Source organism: Molossus molossus, unplaced genomic scaffold (genome assembly GCF_014108415.1).
Source record: "Molossus molossus isolate mMolMol1 unplaced genomic scaffold, mMolMol1.p scaffold_m16_p_17, whole genome shotgun sequence".
Lineage (NCBI taxonomy): Eukaryota > Metazoa > Chordata > Mammalia > Chiroptera > Molossidae > Molossus > Molossus molossus.
Genome location: NW_023425352.1, coordinates 40702313 through 40712922, shown reverse-complemented (window position 1 = coordinate 40712922; position 10610 = coordinate 40702313). Strand labels below are relative to the sequence as shown.

At 43.1% G+C, this 10610-nt stretch overlaps 2 pseudogenes; both read right to left on the bottom strand.

The window, feature by feature from the left end:
• Positions 1-223: 223 nt before the first annotated feature.
• LOC118632733 lies at positions 224-7245 on the bottom strand (annotated as a pseudogene).
• A 94-nt stretch (positions 7246-7339) lies between these two features.
• On the bottom strand, positions 7340-7839 carry LOC118632731 (annotated as a pseudogene).
• Between the last annotated feature and the right edge of the window lie 2771 nt (positions 7840-10610).

Below are 10610 nucleotides of genomic sequence, written 5' to 3'. Positions count from 1 at the left end.
GCTGGACGCGCCACCTGCACCACGAGCCCGCTGCGTGTCCAGCCCGCTGCGTGTCCCGCCCGGCAATGGCTCCACTATGAGTTCAAGCTGTTTGGCAAGAACACTGTGCACAGGGTGGGCTCTCCGGTGGGTGTGGTCCCTGACGTCTAAGAGGAGGTCGGTTTGATGGCAGCCAAACGGAAATCGATCCTGGCCACCCGCTGCCCCCCCCCCCCTCCCGGGGTCAGAGGTTCAGATCTGCCGTTGATTCTACACCAAGATCTGAACTTGAACATTCTACTTTAGTTGATACAGAGAATCTGATGATGGCTTTTACAAGGACAAGGAAAAAAAGAAGGGTGGTTGTAGTTTTTACCTTATAATCCATCTCTTTGAAGAATAAAACACTGACTGTAAGATGGTAAAAATAAATTTCCTACCATCTGAGTTGACAGGGTATACCTGCTGGGGCCAGGCCAGGGAGGAGGTGAGGCAGGCTGTGTCCACTCAGTGCTCCATGCGTGTGACAGTCCTGGAGCAAGTCAGCCAGAATCCCCCCTCATTCTTTGAAATCCAAAGCCAGAGCCGTAGGCATCATGGCGCCTCCTGCACCTGTCACATTAAATGCCAACCTACTGGATAAGGTCCCCTCACATGGTGCTCCGGGAGCCCTGGGAGCCTCAAGCCACCTTCTTCAACCTTAGTGGCCCAACTCTGAGTTTATAGATTGGACTTAAGCATAAGATACTTTAGAAGAAAGTATTTCATTATATAAAATTTTTTAAAAAAGTGAACTGCTCCAGATGGCAAAGTCTCAGGCCTTTGTTGAAAGGTGACATTAGTCCCTTTCTCTGGGGCACATGCCAAGAGAGCAGACCTAACGTCAGGCTTCAGGGTTTCCTCCTACAGCCCTTGGCTGGAAGTCTGGAGCCCAGCTCTGTCACCTCCCCTTCAAGTAACCTGGGGCCTCTTGGAGGTTCAGTTTCCTCACCAGTCAAAGCAGTGACAGTCTTTCTGTCAGGGCTGTTGTGAGGATTAAGCAATCACTAGCAGCATGTCTAGTACATGGCACATGCTTAGAGTAATGGGAGGATCTTGTTATTACTGATACTCTCAGGCCCTGCTGGTTCATGGTCAGCACACTCATCCTCATCAGCATTTGCCCCATCTGTGCACAGCTATTTATTTACAAAGTGTTCTTCCAAAGGATCATTTTGTGGAGGAGAAAAAAGTTCAAGGTCCTTTCAGACCCTGCGTCAGGGAGGCCTAGACTTAGCAGCCTTGTCAGAGTTTCCACTGTATTTAATTCAAGTGTGTCCATGGGCTGTGAAACGAGGAGCATGATTCTAACTTCCCCTCAAATGCCTTGTTTAGAATCATTGACCATTAGGACCAGTGCATCAGTCTGGCTAACCACTGAGACCCAGGGGGGCACTTGCCCAAGTGACAAACAAGTTGGCCCTGGGACTAGGCCTTGCAATCTGGGATTATTCAAACTGCCCAGGTGCCTGGGGATGTGGCTTGGGACCAGCTATTCCAATTGAGAAGTCTGCAGAAAAACCACATATGAGACAAACAAAAGCACAACTGTGCCAGTTGATGCAGAGCTGGGAGTCCAGAGCCCAGTGGAGCTGAATGTTATTTCTCTCCAAATGTACCCCTGCCCACTTCCACAAATGGATTGCCCAGGGACACAGTTTGGGAGAAAAATGAATGAAAAATCACTGCTTTAGATTGATGTCACTCTATGGATGGAAAAACAAGCCCACAGAAGATGAAGGCAGGTGTGGCAGAGCCCTCCACCTGAAACAGTGTTTCAGGCAGAAACTCAGATAGAATTCCTGTGGATTTGCCTTTTCCAGGGTGTCACATAAGTGTAATCATTCATGATGCAACCTCTGGAACCTGGCTTCTTTCACTGGGCATAATATCTCTGAGATTCATCCGTGTTGTTGCTTTTTGTTGGCGTTCCCATTTATTTTTCTCCCCAATGTATATCCATTGTATGGATATATTAGTTGGTTTTATTTACATTCACCCAATGAAAGATACTTGAGTTGATTCCATTTTTTGGTGCATGTGAATAAAATTTTATAGACATTTATGTAAAAAAAAATGCAATGAACATAAATATTTATTTGCTATAAATATATAGCAGGTCATTTCTAAATGGCAATAAGAACCCTGAACAGTTTTTTTTTGGGGGGGGGGGGAATAGTGTAGTACAGGCAAGAATAAGAATTTCTCATCTGTAGTAGCTATGCTAAATATTCCATTAGTAGGGCTAGATTCATGGGTATGTGACCTATGCAGTTGCACAAGGCCCCGAGTTTTGAAGGGCCCCTGCTTGGTTTAATGCCCTGCAGTAACTATCTTGGGGCCCCACAAATTATGTAGTCAGGTTAATAATCATAATGAATGGGAAAATTTCAAATCTGCTACTCTTTCCCAGTCTTGGATATCCATATATCATAGCCCCTCCCACCCGCCCTTCATTCTTTTTTTTTTCTTTCCCAGTTAATAGAATAAGAATATTCTGTTAGATAGGAGCACACCCTCTGGAGATAAAAAGAAGGTTATAGCTGAGAAATTTAAGAACACCTGCTTCCCCTACCTGGTAAATAAGCTTTAGCAATTGGCACTTTTGAGGTGTCTGAGTCACCAGGAAGTCTGGCCATACCTGACCTATAAGGATTTTTTAAGATACGTGATGACTTTTTAAGACAAAGAAGAATACCAGCAGTAAACTGCCCCTCCCCTTTAAGTTTCTCCTGCTTCCTACACGATGATTGTATGTGGTTATAGTTTTATATAATTTTCCAAGTAATTATTCTATAACTTTTAAAATCTTGAAAGTCTCTTTCTTTGACTAATTGTCATGAAGTAGTGTATTAGTTTCCTAAGGCGGTCATAAAAAATTACCACAAACTTGGTGGCTTAAAAACAACAGAGACTTATTCTCTCACAGTTCTGGAGGCCACATGTTCAAAATCAAGAGGTCAGCTATGTTGGTTACTTCTGAGGTTCCTTGGGAGAACCGTGCTATGCCTCTCTCCTGCCTTCTGGTGGCTACCGGCAATACTTGGCATTTCTTGGCTTGTAGATGGATAACTCCCACCTCTGTCTTCATCTTTACATGGCCTCTTCTCTGTGTTTTTGTGTCTTCTCTTCTTCTGTTTATGTTTTCCTTCATAAGGACATTGGTCATTGGATTTAGGGCACACCCAGATAATTCAGGATGATCTCATCTCAAAATCCTAATTCCATCAGCAAAGACCCTTTTTCCAAATAAGATCACATTCATTGGTTTCAGTTAGACATATCTTTTGGAGGGGCCACCATTCAACCCACCACAGGTAAGATATATCTTTTGGTTAGTAAAATCCCTTATGCATCTGTGAGCCTGATAGTTTCTGTATTATTAAATAATGTTGCCTATTCTTCTAGGTGTTGTGGCCATAGTGAGGGATGAACCCTGGACTCACTGGTGTCCACTGGTACCATCTGTAACAACATGCAAACGCTGAATGTAAAACTTTCAGGAATTTTTCACACTAGTTGTTTCACAGTCATTATTAAAAATTAAAGTATAAAAAGTTACAGTTAAATAATTTAAATTAAAACCAAAATGACACATACTCAAAACGTATCACTTCCTAATTATTTGACTACATTTTACTATTATGTTCTCTTGAGGTTCTTTACATCTATTGTATCTGTGTGGTGAGTTAGTGAGTATCTCTTCCTGAGCTGCAAGTACAGTCACATTGATAGCTTGAAATTAGTCATAGTGGAACTATTTACACCATGGAAATTGGCAAGTGCTACACATCAGGAACACCCTCCCTCCCCTGGCCCACCTGGTTGTTAAACATTTCTCAGCACTCTACTGGTCCTGGTAACCATGATAGTGTGACCCAGAAACTTCTGAGCAATAAACCAGCCTGTTACTGTGGATACTACGTACCCTGGATGTTTAAAGTTAACTATGGTTTCAATGAGCAATTCATGAAATATGTATAATTAAATGTGATTTACAACTTTTTTTTTTTATCCTCACTCAAGGACATTTTTTCATTTTTTCGTTCAGATAGAGTGGGAGGGAGAGAGAGGGAGAGAGAGAGAGAGAGAGAAACATCGATGTGAAAGGTACACATTGAGTGGCTGCCACCTGCATGACCCAACCAGGGTTGGGGACAAACTGCAACCAAGGTACATGCCCTTAGCGGGAACTGAACCCGGGTCTCTCTGGACCGCAGGCCAATGCTCTAACCGCTGAGCCAAACTGGCCAGGGCTGATTTACAACTTTTAAACTTACGTATGACTTTACCTATTACTACATTCACAAGTTAAATAAAAGCCTTTGCCAGTCTATAAATTCTCACTTTTGTTTTTGAAAATAATATTATTGAACCTCAGATGATAACAAATGCTTTTAAAAGTCCAAAGCTGATAGTTTGTAAATACTTGCAAACCTTTTATTTAGACCAGCTCAGGGATGAGAGGCCAAAGATGCTCTGAGAAGCTTGGAGTTAGCCAGGCTTTTAACTTGCTATGATCTAATGAAATATTTCAGTCTTATTGACTTTTTCTTTTTCCTTTGTTATGCACTGGCACCCCAAGCATTAGCTGGAAGTGAATTAAATGGCCCCTGAAGCCGGTGATTCTGCAGCCAGCAAGATATTAGAATATAATTATCTGGAGGTATTTGCATGTGGAAGCGGCCCTCCTACCTATTCGTTTCCATTTTAACCTAAGAGGTATGTGTGTAGCTTGTTAATGCCCTTAGAAGGTTTGAGCCCTCTGTCCATGTGGCTTCTGACTCTAGGATGAATACTTAAAATCCATAAAAGGAAGATAATAAATAAAAGCAAATGTGACAGAGGAGAAATATACTTCTAAAAATATTAGAAACTATAACTTTAGGCAATGTCAAATAAAAACAAAAACAAATTCAGACTTAGGCAAGGAGAGACTTTATTTGAAAAGACTATTGTAGCCCGGCTGGTGTGGCTCAGTGGATGAGCGTCGACCCATGCACCAAGAGTTTGCCAATTCGATTCGGGGTCAGGGCACATGCCCGGGTTGTGGGCCTGATCCCCAGTGTGGGGCATGCAGGAAGCGGCCAATCGATGTTCTCTCTCATCGATGTATCTCTCTCTCTCTCTCCCTCTCTCTCTAAAAATCAATAAAGAAAAAAAATATATAAAAAAGACTATTATAATTAGAGGAGAAGATTATTACAATAGGAGGAAAGGAACTATTGCAATAGGAAAACACTCTGACCATAGTATCTACTAGTGTCTCAAAGACCAAGCAGAAAGGGTCTTTCTTTTATAGGGAAGAATAAATAAGTCTAGAAAAACTGGGTGTGGGGAGTGGGGGGGAGCAGGTGGTGTGATTGAACAGTTGAGCAGGAAATATCTTTTATCTGGTTAGCAGATTCTTAGGAGAAGCTGTTAAGGGCTTTCCTCCCTCCCCCTGCTGCTTTCCAGGGCTCCCTCAAGCTCCCAGGGCTTGCTTAAACTCAAGGGCGGGCCGAAGTTCAGGGGCTGGGGGGGGGGGACCTGAGGAAAGTTTGTCAGGTCAAGTTAGTGGGCATTTTTCAGACTGTTCAGTGGGGACAAACAGATCAAGTAATTGTTTCTAAGACAAAGAGTGGGAATTTGGAAGGTCTGTGTCTGGCCTTGTTGTGGGTAAATAAGGGGATCATCTATGGGTCTTTCATAAGTCATAGTGTTACCAATGGAAGTAGGGTTCTTGGGTTACTGCTGGAATAACAATTTCCTGAGGCCCCCAGGGGAGGATGAGGCATTGTAGAAAGCTTTATTTCCATGGAATTACATCCCTGAGTTTCCAAGGTCTCCTCTCGCTCTGCCCTGCCCTAAAAGAAGTGTAGCTGGGGCTTCGGTAGAGCTAAAATCAGAGCCAGTAGCCAGAGTTTCCTCTCCATATTGGAGCCGAGTCCAGCCCAGCATCAGGCTAGCTTAGCTTATGTTTCCCACTGCAGTCCATCAGTCCATTGTCATGAGGTCTGCAAGGCCGTGGGCCACATGGGCCAATGCAAGAGAACCACGAGCCCCAAGAGCCAAGAGCGCATTCCTTTGCGTAGCGGATTATGTATTCCCAAAATTTCAAGGGCTTGCAGTGGCTATGCCCATTCTGGCCAATGATCTCTGTTCCCAGGTGTGACTGACAAGCACCTTCCCTCATCACCCAACTTCACTGAATATGCTGCTATCTCCCCTTTGTTAGACCCCTTCCCCCAGTGAGCTGCCACCAAGGCATTAGGGCCACCTCAGACTAATGGCCTCCTTAATTAATTTAATAACATTAAGCTGTTTTCTGAAATGCAAAAGGGTGATAGTGGTAGCTGTGGTATTTCTCGATCTCCCTGTTTTCCAAGAGTATAGGGTTCTAGTATTTTCAGCAGCTAATTCAATTCACTGTATATTCAACATTAGACTTAGTCTCTAATGCTGTCCTCTATTTGATAAGCTGTATCAGATATATATCTATAGATGTATGCTCTATACACAATATAGAGCATAACAATACTGTTTTTTTTTTAAGTCCATTAAATTTTCATTTTATATCACACTAATTCAAACGCATTTCTCTACAACTACTACAACATAGCTCCTTTGGAATTATTTCAGTTATCTGTATAACATGAGACTTTACCAAAGACTTTTAAACTAAAACAAACATAAAATTTCAAAATATTAATTTTTAGATGAAAGGGATAAGAAATAGTCATTAGGTGATGGTTGAGGTTATTCATTTCCAACAAGACATTGTGTTGAAATGTTTCTTCTGATACAGCAGTTATAAATTAGAACCTTCAAAAAACAAGGGCAGAACCGAAGTACAATAAGAGAAGGCTTCTGCAGCATAAGCCTCCCATAGTTCTAAGCCTCTGACAGAAGCCGAGTAAAGCATCTCTCCTGAAAATTAATTGGGTTTCCAGTATCTCCATGCAGTTGAGCTTTCAGAGACAGACACTCAAGACTTACCATTGATGTATACACTATCTTGGCTCTGGCTGCATTGATTATGCCTGAAGAGTGTACTACCCACCCAAGTCCAAGGGTGGAAGAACAGTGCACTGGTATGGTAATGGGCAAGAGCAAACTGTAAAAGCACAGGCTGGCTGCCCTAGTGCAGCCCCGTGGGAAGTTCTCTTCCTCAGAGGCCGAGTAGAATAGTCCTGCTAAAGAGATCAATGGAATAAGGACAGTCAATGCAGGAAGAGACAGAAACATTCTTCTCTCCCACTTATTACCTGTCACTATGACTTTTTTAAAAGGCAGACAGTAGTAAGAAAATTTAGTTCTCTATGTTGTTTTTAATTATGATCTAGTGCTGCTCCATGTCTTCTTGCTTCTTATTTTGATGTGTCATCCTAGCTGCCTGTGGTATCATATTAGGAATCCCATCAACGATTGGATAGGCTATTCCCAACTCTTCATTAATCAATTCATTTGTCGACGCTTCTCCTCTGAGAGGCTTCTTGGAGAGCGGGCTCACCAAGAACTCCAGCAGCGCGGGGTGGAAAGCGCGGGGCGGTTCGCCGTTCCTCTCGTTCTGGTCAGCGCACCGCCGCGACCCGACACGCGCAGGCACCCACGGGCGACCGTGGGGGGCGGCGCGCGCATGTCCCACAGCGCTGAGGGGAGCCTGCTGCCCGCTGCACTCAGCACGGTCTGGCAGCCGTGACTGCCCCTCACCGCCCTCCGCAGGCCCAGCTGCTTAAGCTGACCCACCGCCTCCAGTCCCCGGCCAGGCCCCGCCCCTCGGTGCTCTAACAATACTGTTTGATTTAGAAAGCACTTAAAAAACTTCTTGTCATTATACATATTTTATATTAACCTTTTATTTTTTAAATGCCTCTGGAATTGCTTGGTGGGTGGAAGTAAAATATTTGCATGGGTCAGAGCTTGTAACTTCTATCGCTGTTACAAAGGATCTGTGTCATCCTCCAACACAGAGTCCCTAATGCTACCTTCAAGATGTGTGATGGCACCAAGATTATTTTTGCAATCGGCAATTGCTATAATTTACACTTTGCAAGGACCTCATAGTCTTCTGAAACCTGGGTAAATTTCCCTTCTGAAGCCAGCATAGAATCAGCCTTTCTTTTTTCTCCTCTCAGTTTCTCCCTTTCTCCTCGCCTCTCTCCTTTCTAACATTATTATTTTTTAATTTTTTAATTTTTTTTTTTTATCCTCACCCTAGGACCTGAAGACATTTTTCCATTTTTTGTTCAGATAGAGCGGGAGGGAGAGAGAGAGAAACATCGACATGAAGGGACACATCGAGTGGCTGCCACCCGCACGACCAACCAGGGCCGGGGACGTGCCCTTAGCGGGAACCGTACCCGGGTCTCTCTGTACCGCAGGCCGACGCTCCAACCGCTGAGCCAAACCGGCCAGGGCATTTTTTTTTTAAATGTTGGAAGGCATTTTGGTCAAATGATCTCTCCATAAAGAGTTACTGTACCTGGCCTACGCATTTTCAATTAACATTACAACAGTGCAGAGCATAACTTAATGCTGCTTGATTCAGAAAGCACTTAAGAAACTTTCTCTCATCAGAGCTATAATCATGAGCTCTCAGTGGTTAGAGCATCAGCCCATGGGCCTCAGGGCCTCAGGTTCAATTCCCAGTCAAGGGCATATACCTGGGTTGCAAGTTCGGTCCTTGGCCTCAGTGGGGGTTGTGTGGGATGCAACCAATAAATGTGTCTCTCTCAAATTGATGTTTCTCTCTCTCTCCCTCCCTCCCTTCCACTTTGTCTAAAACTCATTGAAAAAATATCCTCGGATTAACATAAACAAACAAACAAACAAAAAAACCATAATTATGAGTCTATCCTACTTCTTTCAGTGTGTGCTGTTTAGTAAAGATTTACTAAATATATAGATATACACATTCACATTTTGCATACATTTGAAATGAAATTAAATGAATAAATATTTAGGAGACTGGTTGGTCCTTTAGAAAGAACAGGGTTGTAAAACAAAAAACTTAACTTGCATGGCTGAAAGCCTTTTTAAAAGAAAGGGTTTACTGGGCCATTGCTAACAAGGAAAAGACCAGGTCCTGGCGCGTGAAGTCTAAACCACGAGCATGGCTGGGTGGAAAAGACAAAACACGCCTGCAGTCCTGCAACTGAAGGGCTTTTTCATACATCAAGTAGGAGGAAGAAATTACATTGGCTGCAGATAAGGAAGGTTTGCTCCTTTGGATTGGTTCATATGTAAGCAAGAAGTGGAGGCTCCCAGGTGTGGTGGCACCTGGCTCTTCTCTTCCTGATGCCACCTGGAAGTTAATTTGAATGCCAATGTACACTCAGAAATGTAAATATCTTTGGTTGCTTTTGCCCTGTAGTTTACTGATCAAAACAGCCTTTTTTCTTCCTCCCTCTCTCTGGCCTACTGTAATTAAATTTGGGACACGTCAGAATTTTCTCTTTGTCAGGGTCTTAGGGTGAGGCACATAGCCCGGTATCTGAATGTCACACCTCTAAGTCCTTGAGCATGTCATGAAAACTCTATGCACCTTTCCGCTTCTGCAAAATGCAGATAATAGGATGTGCTAATGAGTTTCTTGTGAAGATTAATCTGAACAAATTTTCACATGCAAAAGAATACAGACTAGATATTGAGCAAATATTAGTTTAGTTCTCTTAATTTATTGAATGTTAGTACATGCAGAATACTAGACTAGACACTCTAGTATTAAAGGAACTAACACTTCAATTGGGAAATCATATAGACGTATTATGATATATATTTGCATATCAGTTTCTCCCATTTTCCTCTTTTTACACTTTTAAAAACCTCATCCATGACTGCAAAATTCTATCATCATTTGAAATTAATCTTTAACTTTATCTTGGTGCTTATTCATAATTTAAATTTAAGGAGGCTCCTTTTACCACCATCCTTCTGCCTTGGGCACTTAGCCCCTTGGCATCCAAGTTTTACTAATGGAAAAACTAGGTCCCTCCCCACTAGCAGGGTATTAGTAGTCTTTACTGCATTTGCATTGTATGCAAGGAATAGATCTGGATGGGAATCTTTGTCTTTCAGGCTGTCCTTCTCAGTTAAGAGAAATCCCCTGCCTCCCTCCCTACCTGAGTAGGAATTCCTGGGTAAAAGAAGAAAAGCATCCAGGGGATCCTGGGTCAGTTGACTCTCATGGGGGCCGCCTGGACCTACAAGGAGAGATGCTCAGTGGCATCACCATAGAGGAGCAGGTAAAAGTGGGCATTGGAGCCAGGGAACACCAGGCTCTCTTTAGGCAGTGCAGTGACAATGAGGCTGCAAAGGTGGCTTGATTCTGCTCTGCCATGCTCCCAAGTCTTCTTTGTCATGAGGGGTGGGAGCAGAGCTATAGGGCTGAATGAGGCATTAACACAATAGCGGACACTCTGCAAATGATTTTGTTTTGCATTTGTTAAAGGCCACACTGTTGATCATGACTATGAGGGGCACCTGCCTAGCTCTGAAATAATTTCACTTTGGAATCATGAAAACTGGGGTCAGTGCCTTCAATAGACAGCATGAGAATTTTGTAGATATATTTTAAGCAATGAGAGAGGAACTCAATTACCATAACGTGA